We start from the raw sequence: 17,065 nt of genomic DNA on the forward strand, positions 1-17,065 counted from the left end.
TAACTCAGCATGTGACATGTCGTCTGTGCTAGGGTCGTCTCTGCTTTCTGTTTTCCTTTTTTTTTTTTTTTTTCCTCACCTCCTATGGTAATCATCATGTGAAGTATTCATGATGGAATGCTCTCTTCTTCTTCTTTTTTATGTACTATTGTCTCTTCAGAAACTGAAAATAGAGTGGTGGTGGCCAAAGACTAGAGGAAAAATAAAGAGGTTTTTTTTTTTTTTTTTTTTTTTTTTTTGTCATGAGGATAGAGTTTTAGACTTGCAAGATCTGGATATCTGTACAACTATATTCACAGTGTTTGAGCACATTTAACACTATTGAACTGTACACTTAAAAAGGGCTGGCATATTAAATTTCATATTGTGCATCTTTTACTTACATGTTTTTAAAATTCTTTTGAGGGGCTTGCACCATTCCTGCAGATACAATAGTAGGCTGATGGGTGAAGTGAATGAAGCAAGCTCCTATTTTGTTTCCTGTTCCAAAAATCATTTAGTATGTTGTCCTTAGAAAGAGGATGTATCAAATAGTAAACTGATAACAGATACTATACTTGTTCTTAGCCAAAACTCTGAGAAGTGAAATGTGTACTCTGTTTTATAACACTTTAAAATTAAAAAAAAAAAAGTTTTCTCCTGTGTTCTGTTATTTATAGTTTTTTGATATGGAATTGGGTGCCAAATTTACAAATGCTTATTCAGTTGAATTCTTTAGAAATAAAACCTAATAACATGCAACTATCTTTGAGTTTTCCCAAATCATTATTTCATACTTCACAAACATGATCCAAACAATATGGAAGTATACATTCCACAAATAATACTTGACTATCAACTAAATACTGCTCAACCTTCAAAGGTGAATTGAGTACAAGTTTATACTCTAATAAGAATGGTAGATCTGTCATTTACTTAGGCTGCTCTCTACAAGGAACTGTATGTATGTTTTGCATACATTATTTCTTTTACTGTTTTAACAGTTGAATGAAATATTCTTCTGTCTTTGGAGATATTTCCCTACTTGGAAAGCAAAAATAACATTAAAATCTGTTGAAAATGAAATTAATGTCTGCATGCCAAGTCCAGTGCTGAAGAATCTAACACACAACATTTTTTCCTCCATTTTAAAGATAAGGAAATTTAGGCACAGCCTGGTTAAAAGAATTTCCAAAGGCCAACTAGCTAAAAGCACAGAGATGGTATTGGAAAAACTGGTGACTTGCTTCTCACCAAACCTGCATAAATCTTTCTGCCATAATATGCAACCTTCTTATATACTGACAACATACATTGGAAAGTTGTTAAGTAATTTATGAATTCTACATGAAATAATGTTAGAAAGAAGAGATTTACGTCTGTCTGGAGTTGATCAGATAAGAAAAGGTTGCTAAGAAGGAGGAATAACATAAGCAAAGGAGCAAAACAAAGAATGCAGGGCTTGTGTACAATAAACAAGCAGTAAAATTTGCTAGAATCTCCCAAGCAAAAAAAGCAGAGGAATAGATTAGATCGAGAGGTGAAACAAATGCCTGAGCCTGCAGAACCCCGATGTCAACTGACAAGTTTTGGTCTTTGAGATCTATGTGAGCCACTAACCTTTTGCAAGCAAAGAAATGATAGGACCAAGAGTTTCACTTTAGATATGCTGATCTAGCAAAGATTTATAAAATAATCAGGGGAGAGGTCAAGAGAATGTACAAGAAAAATTAGTTGAACTTCTTCTCTCCCCTTAATTCCATCTCTCTTTAGATTAACATTGGCCTTAGCATTGGAAATGTGCCTTCAACAAAATCTATGACTCAGTAGTGTATATGCCTGAAGTTACTTGTTTTTAAATGATTTAAATATAATTTTTTTCACCTTCCCCACTAAAAGTCTGTAGGTTTAAAACATAATTCGAATCTCATTTTCCAGATAGAAATCCAATTTGGCTTTGTTGTTACTGGTCAGATATTATATGATTTTATTTTTTTATTGCAAGCTTTTAGAATGGTTCACAGATGTTGCTGCTAAAATAGATCCTCCTGGAACTACTTGGTGAGAAAATCCCTGTTGCCATGAATTGAATTAATATGAGCTTTCTTTTTAAAATTTGAGGCTGTATTAGCTTTTTGGAAATAATAGTATTCCCTTAAGTTTATAGAAGGCAGTCAAGGGGACATTTGGAACACTAGCTTTGGGTCCACATCATTGCATTGAAGGTTGAGTTATGTTGTTCTTGTATCAAGATCATTTGTTCCCAAATTAACTAGGCTAACATTTTTGTAAACTAAGAAATGCATGTTCTATTTGGTCAGTTATACTAGATAAATATTATTAGAATAAGATTATTAAATAATCATATTTAATAATCTTATTCTAATAATATATTTAGTATAAATAGATAGCTGAAATAAATGAACAAAATATTACCAAAGTTAAATAAATATCACCTGGCCTAAATGCACTGACATGGCATAGGCAGCATCCAAAATGTGCCCCTTTGTCTTCTATTTGCTGTTCCCGTTGGCAATCTCAGCCTTTTATCCTAAGCTCAAGTCTTTGCTTCCATCCATATATGAAAGACCCGTACATCTACATCTCCGATTCTGACCTGTTTCTCAAGACCCAAATCCACATTATTCTATTATGCATGTTCCTTTCAAGCACCTGACATTCAAGATATTAAAACCAAATTTTCCATTCAATCCATAACACTGATCCTCCCATATAAGCAGTTTCCTGATTATGTGTTATACACCCCACATCCCCACACACTCCAAAAGTTTAGATAATGAGAACCATGTTCAAATAATCCTGGAAAGTTTTACATGTCACACTTTCTTGAAGATTTGGAATGAAAATTAAATGTCTAGATGCCTCCTGCTGTGGATAAAATGCTTATTTTGTTTATTCCACTATCTTACTTGATGGTGGCCCTCTCTGCTGAACAGTATCTGTTAACATTCTGAAAACCTCGTGTTTACAAAGACACTTAAGAACAGTGACTGTAAATCTACCTGCTATATACAATTCATTGTCTTCTTATGTAGTTACACCAAAAAGTGTTAACTAGACGTAGACTGCATGAATTCCTTCTTCACTTTATGACTTATGAATTGTGACATTTAAGCAAGTTACATCATGTCTCTGCTCAGTTTGTAGAGCTTTCAAATGTTTGACCTTTCTAAAAAGATTGTAAGACTTCAATGAAGTACTCCATTCAATTTGGTTAGAATAGTGCCCAAAACATAATATCTACTCAATAAATGTTTGCTTTTATTCTGTCTTGCTACCTCTAAAATGTCTTCCAAGTATGTATTGTATCCTAAGGCCCTTGACACCTCCACAGTGTCTATACTCATCATTGCTTCCTTGGACGATAATATTAGCAATTTGCACCTAGTTGGTTATTTATACACTGATTCAATGTTTTCTTGTACATTACCCAATTAAGCTAATAAATACTTCATTTACTCTGTTCATAAACACTCTACTTTGCAATTCAATCACCACATTGCCATTTAATTATTTTGAAAAGCAAATCTAATGATGCCAATCCATGCTCAAGAACAATTAATGGTTCTCCATTATCTGTGTAATAAAGGTAAGTAACAACTCCTCATCATGGTGGACACACCCCTGCTTTCACATTCCTCCCAGACAATTGTATACTTGAGCCTCTCTGCAACACTCACCCAGTGTAGAAACTGTCCTTACTTCCTCTCCCACTTGTTAAAAATCTTCTTTAAGGTCCACCTTTCATTTCACCCACTCCGTGAAACATTTCTCCATTTAATGTTAGCACTTTTCATATTTTAAAAATATAACATACAGTATTAATGCTGTATCTCACATAATTAATTGTACAGACTTTCTTCCACAGTAAATTGAGCTCGGTGGTGATGGGTGATATCCTATCTGTTCTTTTGTACTTTATACACCAAAACCAGTGCCTTACATATGTGGTTGGAGCCCATATAAATAGTATTAGCGGCATTTGTTTATATAGAGGATTTATTACCATTAGTATTATCATACTTCAAGCAAATATTACTCTGTGAAAGTCAATTGTTTGAAGTTCTTTCTTAGCCAAAAGTTTCTGCTCATTACAAAAGAATTCACAATGGGACTCTTTTAATGGAAAAGGAGGCAGTATCTTTAAATAAAAACACAATCATGAGGAAATTTTGCAAAACACGCCCACAACACATACCTGTATCCACGATCTTCCCAGGATTCAGACTTCTTGGATAGTATCATGTTTTCATTGGGATTCTCTTAAAATAAATATAAAGACCAATTAATAGACTGGCCCTATAAGAAAATGGTATCTTCATTTTTCCAACAGAGATTTCCAGGTTGGCTGTCAGTTGAGGTGATCTAATCTACAGTCTTACTCTCTAATCTAAGTTCACATGCAAGTCAGATGTCTCTAGCTTGTTTCTGATTCGGTGACCTCATCTCCTTCAAGAGCAACATCCTTCCTTCACAGGGCTGCTTTAGGAAAATCACACTGGAGGCCTATCTACAACAGAAGCAAATTTTCCATATCTAAAATATAGTACCCAGCTGCGTGTCTTTCTCAACACCTCTGGCGGGTGTTGGTTTTGGAAATATTGGCTAGAAGTAGGAGGAGTCTGTCCTCCATAAGCCTTCCATTTTCCTGCCAATGCACTTAATTAATCTGTTTCCCAAAGAAGCTTAAATGTTTATATTTGAAAGACATAGTTTTAAGTGTTTTCTTGCTTTATGATTGCTACAGGCATGGTGTCAGACTCAAGTAGGAGATGTCTCCCAGGCAGGAGAAATGAAAGGCCAGTGTTGTAGAGCACATTCTCTTTGTTCATTCTGATTTTTACTGATTCACACTTAATATGCACAACACAATACTCTGGCCCTCTTAGTCATTACTGCTCCCATACTTGGATAGACTGACTTCGTTTCATCAGTTAATGATAAACTATTATCTATCCCTGCTACATCTCTGCCAAGAGCTTTTTCCCCCAGAAACTACTTTATAGTTATTATCTAATCTTTATAAAACCATGGAGGAAGTTTTCCCATCTAGCAGATGGTAAATGATTAAGGAGCAGACAGTTAAAGAATCTGCTCAAGGTGACATGGCACTTCACAATGGAATAATACTGAGAGCCCATTTTCCAATCGCTACTTTTCCATAGTTCAACTTGCAAACTTCATAACACTGTCTGAGTTTAAGATTATTTACAGTTGTCCCATTTTTCTTACAAATCATTGAGTTACTTAATAAAATAAGACCATGTATATGTATGCATGGGACAGAATTAAAATTGGTCAAGAAAGAGTTATATGCTAATTCTATTATTGTTTTTCACCAATTCTGGCTGTTAGTCACATATGTATGAAGCAATTGCTTCATTATGAAAGCAGTTACAAGCACAAGTATAACTATACACAGAAAGCTGTCAAGCCTTTCCCCAAAATTATGCAAATTCCCAAACTAATTTTGAGGAATATATTTTCAGTTTAAAACTTTTAAAGGTATTTTCTAGAACATGTTTGCACTCATTACAGTGATATTGCTTTTATTGACAGTATGATCTGTTATTGACTGATAATTACAGTAAGCAAGAAGAAAAAAAATGTTCCATCTGGAAGTACTTTTGCATTTCTGATAAATATGCATTGTGTTAATACTTAATGCATAAATAACTAGTACATAATAACTGCTAATTTTTAAAATAAAAACTTTTATTAGTGTCAATATACTCCAGTTCATCCTGGAAACCTGAAGAGCCTAAAATCAGCTGGTATCTTACAGTCTGTTCCCCTCCTCCCTTCAAGTCTGCACTGACCATCTTCACCTGAACAGAATGAAGTGCCACCTGTGACTTCTAAAAGCCCCATCTAGGCTTCTTGGACAGGGACTACTCTGTTAAGACGTCCAAGGAGTTGGTGACCTCCCCACGGAAAACCTTATCAACCTTCCAGACGTGAATTACCCTGGAAGAGATCTTCCAGCCCCATCTGAGCTTCCCTCACTGATACCATATAAAGCAGAGAACTGCCCAACAGGAACTTAACCAAATTCTGCATCTGCAAAATTCTGAAATACAATGTAAATAATTTTGGGGGTGGTTTTGGGGGTGATTTAATATGTAGCAATTGAAAACCAAAGCACTACCTAACCTCCATGCCAACAACACTCTGAAATGAAAATGTGTGAGAAATAAGCTTCTGTTATTTTGAGACGACATGCTTAGAGTCTTTTGCTCTTGTCTGTTTTGTTTAGATAGCAGTTCTGAGGACTGAAGCCTGGGCCTTTGCATTGAGCTACGAGCTTGCCCCCTCCTCCCATTTTTTCGATTAAATTTTGAGACAAAGTCTTGTTAAATCTCTGGGTTGCTGAGGCTGGGCTTGAAGTTTGATCCTTCTGCTTACCCCAAAGTGCTGGGACAGGCATGTGCCAGCATTTAAATTTAATCAGGATTCCAAAGAAAGAGAGAGAGACGCCTTTTTTTAAAAAATACAATTATTATAAGAACAGAAAGTTGGAGAAAGGAAAAAGAGACAGGTAAACTCCCTTGATTTACCCTCTGTGTATTGAAATTCATGAGGTGAGGAAAAGCTCTTGAAATACACTTTGGAAAACAGAGACGGTCTTCTGCCAAACTTCCCATTAAAATCTGGGAGGGAATCCCTTTGCAGACAGACACTGCAGACTGGAAGCACAGTATAATAAAATATGCAAGGAGTCAGTTATAAACACAAGAGAGCTTCAAGTGACAAGTGGAATACACAGAGCCCTACAGTTCCCACATTCCCGGAGAATGGGTACAGTTAGTTAAGAAGTGAGAGTGAGAAACTTGATTGGAGAGGCTCTGGTAGGGAAAACTGGTGTCAGATCCAGTACTGGAAAGGTTACAAAGACAAATCTGAGTCACAACTGCATTTATGAAGAAGGTGAGAGGAGTCAGGAATTTGGGGAGTGTGATAAGCCCTGTCAAACCGAGACCAGTGCACAGATTACACAGGGATCAGTCCCCAGTGCAGAAGTTCCCAGACTCTGCAGTGACACAGGGCAAAGGAATACTCAGGCACTGTCTGTCCAGTCCAGACACCACCTGCAGCGATTGAGGACCCAGGCTCCTTTTTGTCACCCTGAAGTCACTTGAACCACATTTCTCTATGTGTTTTATCATTTTTCTTGAGAGACACAGAGAGAAGGTCATTAGAAGAGTTTTTATGTGAGTTTTTCTAGACAGATTTTAAGTTATTTGATCAGAAAACAATTAATTGGTCTATAATATCATGTTACTATATAATAGCATTGTGCAGATTCAGGGAAGAAACTAGATCAGTTTTTTAAAAAAAGAATCTGTTTGAGTGCTTTTTACACCACTGGGTATAAATAATCTTACTTTTACATAAAAAAACCAAGCCATCGAAATCATAATTATACCCATGACACAACATACACTAGCCATACACTGGGCCTTTTCAGACTGAGACCCAAGTGACGTTTTTTTCTGTATGTTCTGTTCTTCCTGTTCCCATAGTCCAAACTTGTTATCCTGCTTGAGACTTAGTCTTCCTGCTTAGTCTTCAGTAAATCCTGAACTCAGCTTTGAGCTCTAGATGTAAGCAGTGGAAGAGGAAAAGAAAAAATAAATAGCATTTCTTAAGGGCTGATGATAGGCATGCGTGTGCACGCACACACACGTACGCACAGAACCATGTAAATCTGAGCAGTAAATATTTTCTGAATATTTATTCTCACACAAGCAAACACTGCAGAGTGCATGTGTGTGTACAAAATTTTGCCATAATATGCAGAGAATTTATTTTGCATGCCTGGATACTTGATGAGTTTTTTTAGATTTCAGAGTACTTGTTGTTCCTCTACCCTGTGGAGGAATGTCTCAAGTGGGCTGTGGCTTGTTTGTCGAGTACTCTGGTCATGTGAGGTTCATCAAGTTTAGCAGGAAGTGAAGGGCTCTACACTGCTTTTGTGTTGCTGAGACACCTTGAGAAATCTAAAAATTTACTCCAAGCTAGAAGTGAGTTAGAGGATCTATGATCTGCCTCTGGGACTCATAAATGTCAAATAGCTATGAGGGTGTGATATCTTACAGTAACATGTAGGCTAGCTTCCTTGAGTGACTTCAGAAGACTGTGGACTTTCTTCCTAAGTATTACATGGTTCTGCTGGACACAGCAGAGTCAGGGGTGCTTTGTGCATGTGGTGCTGTCATATCCAAGGGGATTCCAGCAGTTCTTGGCACCTGAGAAAGACAGTAACAGTGGCAATCTCACAGAATATTTGACTATAAGGAAGCGCTACTGTCTATCAACCATGACACTTCCTCTACAGAGAGGGGCAGCTTCAAGGAGGCGCTAGAGGAGCCACTAAGGAGCCCCACAGCAAGGGGCTCCTAGAGAGGACTTGTTACTCAGAGCTGCCTTAAGAGTGAGCATATCTTTGCAAGAAGAATTTTTATTTACTAATCATCAATGTGTGTGTGTGGGGGGGTGAAATTTCTTATCAAAATATCAGTGGAATCAGAAGCTTGAAAGTTCCAAATTAGAATTTGTGTCAACAGAGACGTGACCCACAGCTTCTCTGCCTTGAGAATTAGATTCCAGGAGTGCTGCAGAAATATAAAGTAGTAAGGAAATGATTGCTGTTGGAACCTTATCAACAGAGTTTCAGTGAAAAGCACTTTTCTTCTCCATCTGAGGTACAAACGAGTTCAAGGGGCTTATTTTGAACAAAGTGCTGGCACTTGTGGAAAAAAATCCTTTTTTTCTTTTTTCTTTCTTTCTTTCTTTCTTTCTTTTTTTTTTTAGCAATAGCGTAAAACAAGGCTAAAGAGCAGCAGGTGGTGTGCAGAGGAGGGGCTGGGCGGATCTGGGGTGCCTGCATCTGCCTCCCATGTGTCTGGAGGACTGTGGATATCTCAGCAAGCAAGGGAGCATGGCAGGTTCCAGAGGCCCCACGGCCTGTGGTAAGTGCTCAGTGCACTCTGCCTAAAGCCCAGACTGTTCGGGACCCTCCAGGCTTCTGGGTGCAGTGAAGTGGATAAGTGGGTTTGAGGCATCTACATCCGCCTCCCCATCCTGGCTGCGCTTGGAGAACTGTGGAGCTTCCAACAAGCAGGTGGGTGCACAGTGTCCCTGAGGCCCAGCTTATCTGGAACTATGGAGTTCTAAATAGGCAGAAGAGGGCCATTGGTTCTACAGGCCCAGTGGCTTGGGGTAACGGGGTGCCAGAGTCTCAGGAGCTGCGAACATAGAAGGGGATTTCCAACAGACCTTGAGGAAGCTTTCAAATAACACTTGAAACAGAGAAATATAGGAAAATGACAAAACGAAAGACCAAATTACAACCTCAAACCTCCAGCCCATCTCAAGAAACCCTAGGAGCAATGTATATAGAAGAAAATATATGCCATTCACCTCAAATATCAGACACAATAGCTACTAATATTAACAAGCAACTCCAGGAAGCTTTAAAGAAATTCAAACTTGAAATAATCTCCCAGGTAAAAGAAGAAATTATAAAAGAAATGAAAGAGATTCTGAATATATCTAAAGAAAACACAGTTAAAAAATTGGAGGAACTAAACAAAAAGATAGAATCCCTAGATGAGCAATATAAGAAACAAACAGAATACATAATGCAGATGCACAGAGATATACAGGAAATAAAAACTCCACTGAAAGTTGTAAAAACTGCCTCAATGAAAACGAAGATAGAATTTCAGACCTTGAAGACAGGATTGCAGCTAGTGAATAGGAAAGGAAAGATCTTTTAAAAATAACAAGGAATCAGGAAACAACAACTCAACAACTGCAAGATGATGCAAAGAAAAATAACATAAGAATGATAGGGATTAATGAAAAAGAAGGAGACAACATAAAGGATGTCAAGGAGATATTTAGAGAATTAATAGCTGAAAATTTCCCAAGCATGAGACCAGAAACCGACATCAGGATCAGTGAACCATATAGAACTCCAAATAGTCATAACCAAAATAAAACTACACCCAGACATATAATAATCGCCTTCCCAGAAATCCAACACAAGAATAGATTATTAAAAGCTGTCAGAGAGAAAAGACAGATCACTTATAAAGGAAAACCTATCAAAATCACAGCAGACTTCTCAGCACAAACGATAAAGTCAAGAAGAGCATGGAGTGAAGTACTCCAGATCCTAAAGCAAAATGACTTCCAACCTAGACTGATGTATCCTGCAAAACTATCATTCAAAATTGATGGTGAAATATAATACTTCCATGACAAAGAACAGCTGAAGAACTTCATGAACACCAAACCAACCCTGCAAAAAATATTGAAAGACAGTTTAGATACACAAAGAAAAAAAAAAAACTAAGCAAAGCAGATAATTAAATAGAAAAGAAAGATAAAGATGCAACAGCAGAGAGACAACATGTCAACAATAAACCAGCATTTAACAGTAATAACCATTAATGTAAATGGTCTCAATGCACCAATCAAAAGAACAGACTAGCAAAAGAACAGATCAAGAAACAAAATCCAACCATATGCTGTTTACAGGAAACCCATCTAACCCAGAAGGATACTCACAGACTGAAAGTCAAAGGATGGAAAACAATACTTCATGTAGCAGGAATCCAAAACAAAAGCAGGAGTAGCCATTCTCTTTGCAGACAACGTGAACTTTAAACCAACAATGACCATAAAGGACAAAGAAGGTCACTACATACTTGTTAGGGGAAAACTCCAAGAGGAAGAGATAACTGTTTTAAATATATATGCACCAAACTCCAGAGCACTCAGTTATATAAAACAACTATTAACAGAAATGAAAACTCAAATTATCAGTAACACAATTGTAACAGGAGACCTTAATACGCCATTGACACCAAGGGACAGATCAACCAGACAGAAAATGAGCAAAGAAATAACAGAACTGAATCACACCTGTGAACAAATGGATTTGATACACATATACAGAATGTTCTACCCAACAACATCAGAATACACATTATTCTCAGCAGTTCATGGATCATTCTCTAAAATAGACCATATATTAGCTCACAGAACATATTTAAACAAATGCAAAAGAATTGAAATCATCCCTTGCATGTTATCGAATCATAGTACTCTGAAATTAGAAATTAATGATAAAAGATACTGCAAAAATCCCGCAAACACATGGAAACTAAATAACACACTGCTGAGTAATCAATGGGTCACAGAAGAAATTAAAGAAGAAATTAATCAATACCTAAAAGAAAATGAAAATGCAGATAAAACTTACAGGAATTTGTGGGATGCAATGAAAGCCGTCCTCAGAGGAAAATTTATTGCACTGAGTTGCCACATCAGGAAATCAGAACGAATACAAATAAATAACTTGATGCTACACCTCAAACAGCTAGGAAAAGAAGAGCAACTCAAGCCCAAAGCCAAAAGAAGAGAGGAAATTATAAAAATCAAAGCAGAAATCAATGCAATAGAGACTAAGAAAATAATCCAAAGAATCAACGAATCAAAGAGTTGGTTCTTTCAAACAATAAATAAAATCAATAAGCCCCTAGCCAACCTTATTTTAAAAAGGGAAGAAAAAGCTCAAATTCATGCAATAAGAAATGAAAAAGGTGAAATCACTACAGACCCAGTAGAAATACAGAAGATCATCAACACCTATTTCGAAAACCTCTACTCTCAAAGGTTTGATAACACAGAAGAAATAGACAGATTCTTAGAAACATATGAAGTACCAAAGCTAGATCAAGAGGATGTAAAACTGTTGAATAACCCAATCTCTGTTAATGAAATTGAAAATGTAATTAAGTCCTTACCTACAAAGAAGAGCCCAGGCCCAGATGGATTCACTGCAGAATTCTACAAGAAATACAAAGAAGACCTAATGCCGACACTCCTCAAACTATTCAATGAAATTGAAAGGGAAGCAATCCTTCCTAAGTCATTCCTGGAAGCAAATATTACTCTAGTACCAAAACCTGAGAAAGACCCAACTAAAAAAGAGAACTATAGACCAATCTCCCTAATGAACACAGATGCAAAAATCCTCAATAAAATATTGGCAAATAGGATGCAGCAAATCATCAAGAAGATTATACATCATGACCAAGTGGGATTCATCCCAGGAATGCAAGGATGGTTCAACATATGTAAATCAATAAATGTAATCCACCTTATCAATAAAGCCAAAAGTAAGAATCACATGATCATTTCTATAGATGCAGAAAAAGCCTTCAATAGGGTCCAACATTCATTCATGATAAGAACTTTACAGAAAATTGGAATAGATGGTCTTTACCTCAATATAATAAAGGCCATTTATGACAAACCAACAGCCAGCATCATACTAAATGCCCAAAAATTGAAAGCCTTTACTTTAAAATCAGGCAGAAGACAAGGATGCCCTTTATCACCACTCCTATTTAATATAGTACTGGAAGTACTAGCCAGAGCAATTAGGCAAGAGAGAGAAATAAAAGGGGTAAAGATAGGAAAAGAAGAAGTTAAATTATCATTGTTTGCAGATGACATGATACTCTACAGAGAAGACCCCCTAAACTCCATTGAAAGACTCTTAGATACAATAAATAAATTCAGTAATGTAGCTGGATACAAAATCAATACTCAGAAATCAATAGCATTCCTATACACGAACAACAAAATCACAGAGAGGGAAATAAGAGAAACCACACTTTTCACATTAGCAAGCAAAAAATTGAAATATTTAGGAATTACTCTTACAAAAGAAGTGAAAGACCTATACAAGGAAAATTATAATACACTGAAAAAAGAAATTGAAGATGATCTCAGAAAATGAAAAACATCCCTTGCTCATGGATAGGAAGAACAAACATTGTGAAAATGGCCATTCTCCCAAAACTGTTATATGGATTCAATGAAATCCCAATGAAAATACCATCAACATACCTTATAGATCTAGAGAAATCACTCCTAAAATTCATCTGGAACCAGAAGAGACCTAGAATAGCAAAGGCAATTCTAAGCAGCAAAGGCAAGGCAGGAGGCATCACAATACCTGACTTGAAGTTATACTACAAAGCAACAGTAGTAAAATCAACGTGGTACTGGAATCAAAACAGAGCCAAAGATCAATGGAATAGATTAGAAGATACAAGCACAACTACAAACACACTCAACCACCTTATATTTGATAAAGGAGCCAAGCAGGTTCAGTGGAAGAACGACAGTCTCTTTAATAAATGGTGCTGGAAAAACTGGCTCTCCATTTGCCGAAAACTAAAGCTAGACCCATGTCTATCACCGTGTACTAAATTCAAATCTAAATAGGTCAAAGATCTGAATATTAAAACAGAAACACTAAATCTATTGGAAGACAAATTGGGTAGAAATCTTGAAGACATTGGAGTAGGTAGAGAATTCATGAACAGGACTCAAACCGCATGGGAAATACTTCCCAGAATCAATAACTGGGACCACTTCTTATTAAAAGTTTCTGCATGTCAAAAGAAATCTCCAGCATAGTGAAAAGAAAACCCACAAACTGGGAAAAGATTTTAGTGAGCTCTCTCAGACAAGGGACGCTTGTCTAAAACATATAAAGAATTAAAAAAAACTTAGACCTCCAAAATTCAAAGATCCAATCCAAAAATGGCCATCTGAATGAATACACACTTCTCAGATGAAGAAATACAAATGGCAAATAAATACATGAAAAAATGTTCATCATCATTGGTCATTAGATAAATGCAAATTAAAACCACACTGAGATACCATCTCACTCCTGAAAGAATGGCCAGGATCAAGAAAACCAACAACAACAAATGCTGGAGAGGCTGTGGGGGAAAAGGAACTCTCCTACACTGTTGGTGGGAGTGTAGACTGGTACAACCTTTGTGGAGGTCAGTCTGGAGATTTCTCAAAAAGCTGGGATTGGAAGTCCCATTTATTCCAGCTATTCCACTTCTAGGCATATTCCCAGAAGAACTGAAAGCATCATACCACAGTGATATATGTGCACTTATGTTTATAGCAGCACAATTTGTAATCGCCATATCTTGGAAACAACCCAAGTGTTCGTGGATAAAAAGTTGTGGTATTTCTATACAATGGAGTATTACTCAGCTATAAAGAAGGATCACATTGAGATATTTATCAATAAATGGGCGCAGCTTGAGACCATACTCATAAGTGAAATAAATCAATCTCGCATGTGTGAATACTGAATAGTTTCCCTAATGTAAGTAAAGATTCAAATACATAAAAATATGTGGTAATCATGATTCTCCATTATGTGGCCTTGAAGCCTTATAAAGTTTTCACTTATTAATTGGAAAGGCTTTATTCTGGGCTTCTTGATATGGAAATATTTGAAGCTATAGTATATGAAGTTTTATCCAAATATTTCAAGGAAAAAGACAGACACTATGGTAACTACTATTAAGTCGGGTTATTTTGTGGTGAAGCGCTAGCTTGCTGAAACAGTCATGCTTTGACCTATATTGTTATATTGTTATGTCCTCTTTTATCTCAATCTCTCCCTTATTCATTAAAAAAATTATTTAGTTATTTTTTATGGTTTTTTTAATTAAGGGGAAAAATTTAAAAAATTAGCAGGATATATAATAGTAACTTTTTTTGATTTCCTATTAACTTGTTTTGAAGTCCTGTAATACTCCCACTATCTTGTTTTGACTGATTAGACTCTGTTCCATTCTGTATGATAGTATCAAGTTTGAGGGTATAGGCAACTACTTTGAAGGCAATAAGATTCACTAAGATGCCCATTCTGGTTTGACTATTGTCTCCTTTGGAAGTCCTGTAATGTTTACAATGCTTAAGTTTTATTGGTCTTGTTCTCTACTGTTTTGTTCAACTTTATAATACCTAATGAGATAGACAATTCTTTTTAAGGAAACAAGAGACATTATGGTAACCATTGTTGATAACCTTGTACTCTGTTTTACATCATGTGCTATGTCTATCCTTGGTTTTGACTGACAGCTTTGTTTTGCCATGTTTGACTTTTTTCTCCCCCCCACCAAAGTAGTAAGAACTAAGGAGTAATAAAACCTAAAATGTGTAAATTTTGTTGTAAAAAAGAGAAGGAAAAAAAGTGCTCTAAAAGATACAACAGCAAGTGTGTTTAGGGGTGTTAAATAGCTGACCATATTAATGTTTTTGGTTGGATCATTGAACACAACTGTTTGCAGTCTCTCTGTTTGAAATGTCCACTTTGTATGCTTTGATACTGTGACTTGAGCAACTATCCCTAAGATGATAATATGTAATATATGAACTGGTGATTTCTTACTTTTTTTTTTTTTTTTTGTAGTTCTGTATTACTTGTACCCTTATACCGCTTTGTTTTGTTTTGTTTTTGCAAAGAATTAGAATCAAATCTGGACTTTTAAAAGTCCAGATTTTCTCTTTTTCCTGTTAAATAAATTTTTTTTAAAAAGAGCAGCAGGCATCTCAATCTATTAAGATAAAATTATTTGTTAAGAAGCTTTTGTAGTGATTAAATAAACGAAGAAATGCACAAGGCCAGCTAACAGGAGTATTCAGTTAATGTACTGGCTCATTCTTGATTTCTAAGGATTAAGTGAGTATGAAATTCATCTACTAGAAGTATTCTGTGTCACTCATCTTTGTTCTTAGGTACAGTGACAACTCTTCAGTTATAATGAATCTCTATTCTTTAATTTATCCATTTTTCTATTTTTTATCTTTGTACATTAAGTGTTAGTTATATCCCAAAATTCACCTTTTTCAAGAGCTATTATCTGGTTCAAGTTTCACTTATACTTACATAAGATGATCATCCTAAGCACAGCTGTATTTTTGCTGTATGGTAGATAGTGTAAGCACACGACCCATCTTCCCAATCCCTTTTGTTTTATTGATTTTTTTGTTATCGATTTGGGCTTTTTTTGTTTGTTTGCTTTTTGTTTTCTGAGTCAGGATCTTTCAATGTAGTTAGGCTTTCTTTCCTTTTCTTTTTGTAGTTAATATCTCTAGACCCAGTGGTTCAGTTTTAGAACGATTTAAGAAGAATTCTAGGAACAAAATTATTTCCCCCGTGATTGTCTTAATCACAAAGGAAGCAAAGAATTAGAATCAAATCTGGACTTTTAAAAGACACCTATTTCAGACACCTTTAGTCAGATAATTTTTATGAAAAATAAATTGATGGGTATTTAGCTCAGCGGTTAACTGCCTGCCTTGCAAGTGAGTGGTCCTGAGTTCAATGCCCAGAATGTCACAGGTCTGGCAGTCTGTAATGTCTGTAATCTGGGATTTCAGATAGAGCTGTGGGCCACAGACATCATTTCTTATCTACAGATTTCTTTAGCTTTTTCTCAGAATGATTGCTGGTTTCCAAGCTGAGCTTCCCAAAAGAGCGAAGAGATAATGTGTGGCACTATGTAAACTAGCCTTGAAAGTTGCAGAGTATCCCTTCTGATGTAGTCTACTGATTGTCCACCTTCAGATCTGCTCAGGCTCAATGGAAAGAGACACAGGTTCCATTCCTTATGGGAGAGTGGCCTGACTCTCATAGAAAAATATAAGGGATAGGAGAGAGGGCAGGATCACATCACCACGACGGCTGTCGAATTTATTTCAAGTAAAACCAAGCACATTATAGTGTTATAGCCAAAGAAGTGACTTAAGTTTTCAATAGTTCATTCAGTCTTTTGTGTTGAAAATAGATTGTGTGAGCAAGAGCTAACACAGGTAAGGAAGTGATTGTTAAAACAAGGTGAAATTTGAAGATAGTTTGGACCAGAGTTGTAACCGAGGGGAGGGTGAGAAGTGGGGAGATTTGGGATATAGTTAGAAGGTAGAGCCAACAGACTTTCTGAGGTTAGCATTAGTGTGTGTGAGAGAATAGTTTTTGACTTCTCAGTATAACAGATATCCTGGTCATGCTGTATATGATTAGCTTTTATCAGACAACCCTCTTCAGAAAATAATGTAAAAATTGAATAAAATAAAAAACCTGTTTGAAGATAACATAAAGCTCTTCTGTAGCCATAACTGGAGAGTCCAAGATGTCACAGGAAAGGGGACACATGCAGTC

At 36.2% G+C, this 17,065-nt stretch overlaps 1 non-coding gene across 1 annotated transcript; it reads right to left on the reverse strand.

The window, feature by feature from the left end:
• Positions 1–404: 404 nt before the first annotated feature.
• Positions 405–587, reverse strand: LOC111753874 (U2 spliceosomal RNA). The gene has a single exon (XR_002788649.1). It is a non-coding gene; the product is annotated as a U2 spliceosomal RNA (small nuclear RNA).
• Between the last annotated feature and the right edge of the window lie 16,478 nt (positions 588–17,065).

The sequence above is a fragment of the Cavia porcellus genome, unplaced genomic scaffold, assembly GCF_034190915.1.
Source record: "Cavia porcellus strain 051 isolate PalLab524CR breed Dunkin Hartley unplaced genomic scaffold, mCavPor4.1 scaffold_4, whole genome shotgun sequence".
NCBI classification, from domain to species: Eukaryota; Metazoa; Chordata; class Mammalia; order Rodentia; family Caviidae; genus Cavia; species Cavia porcellus.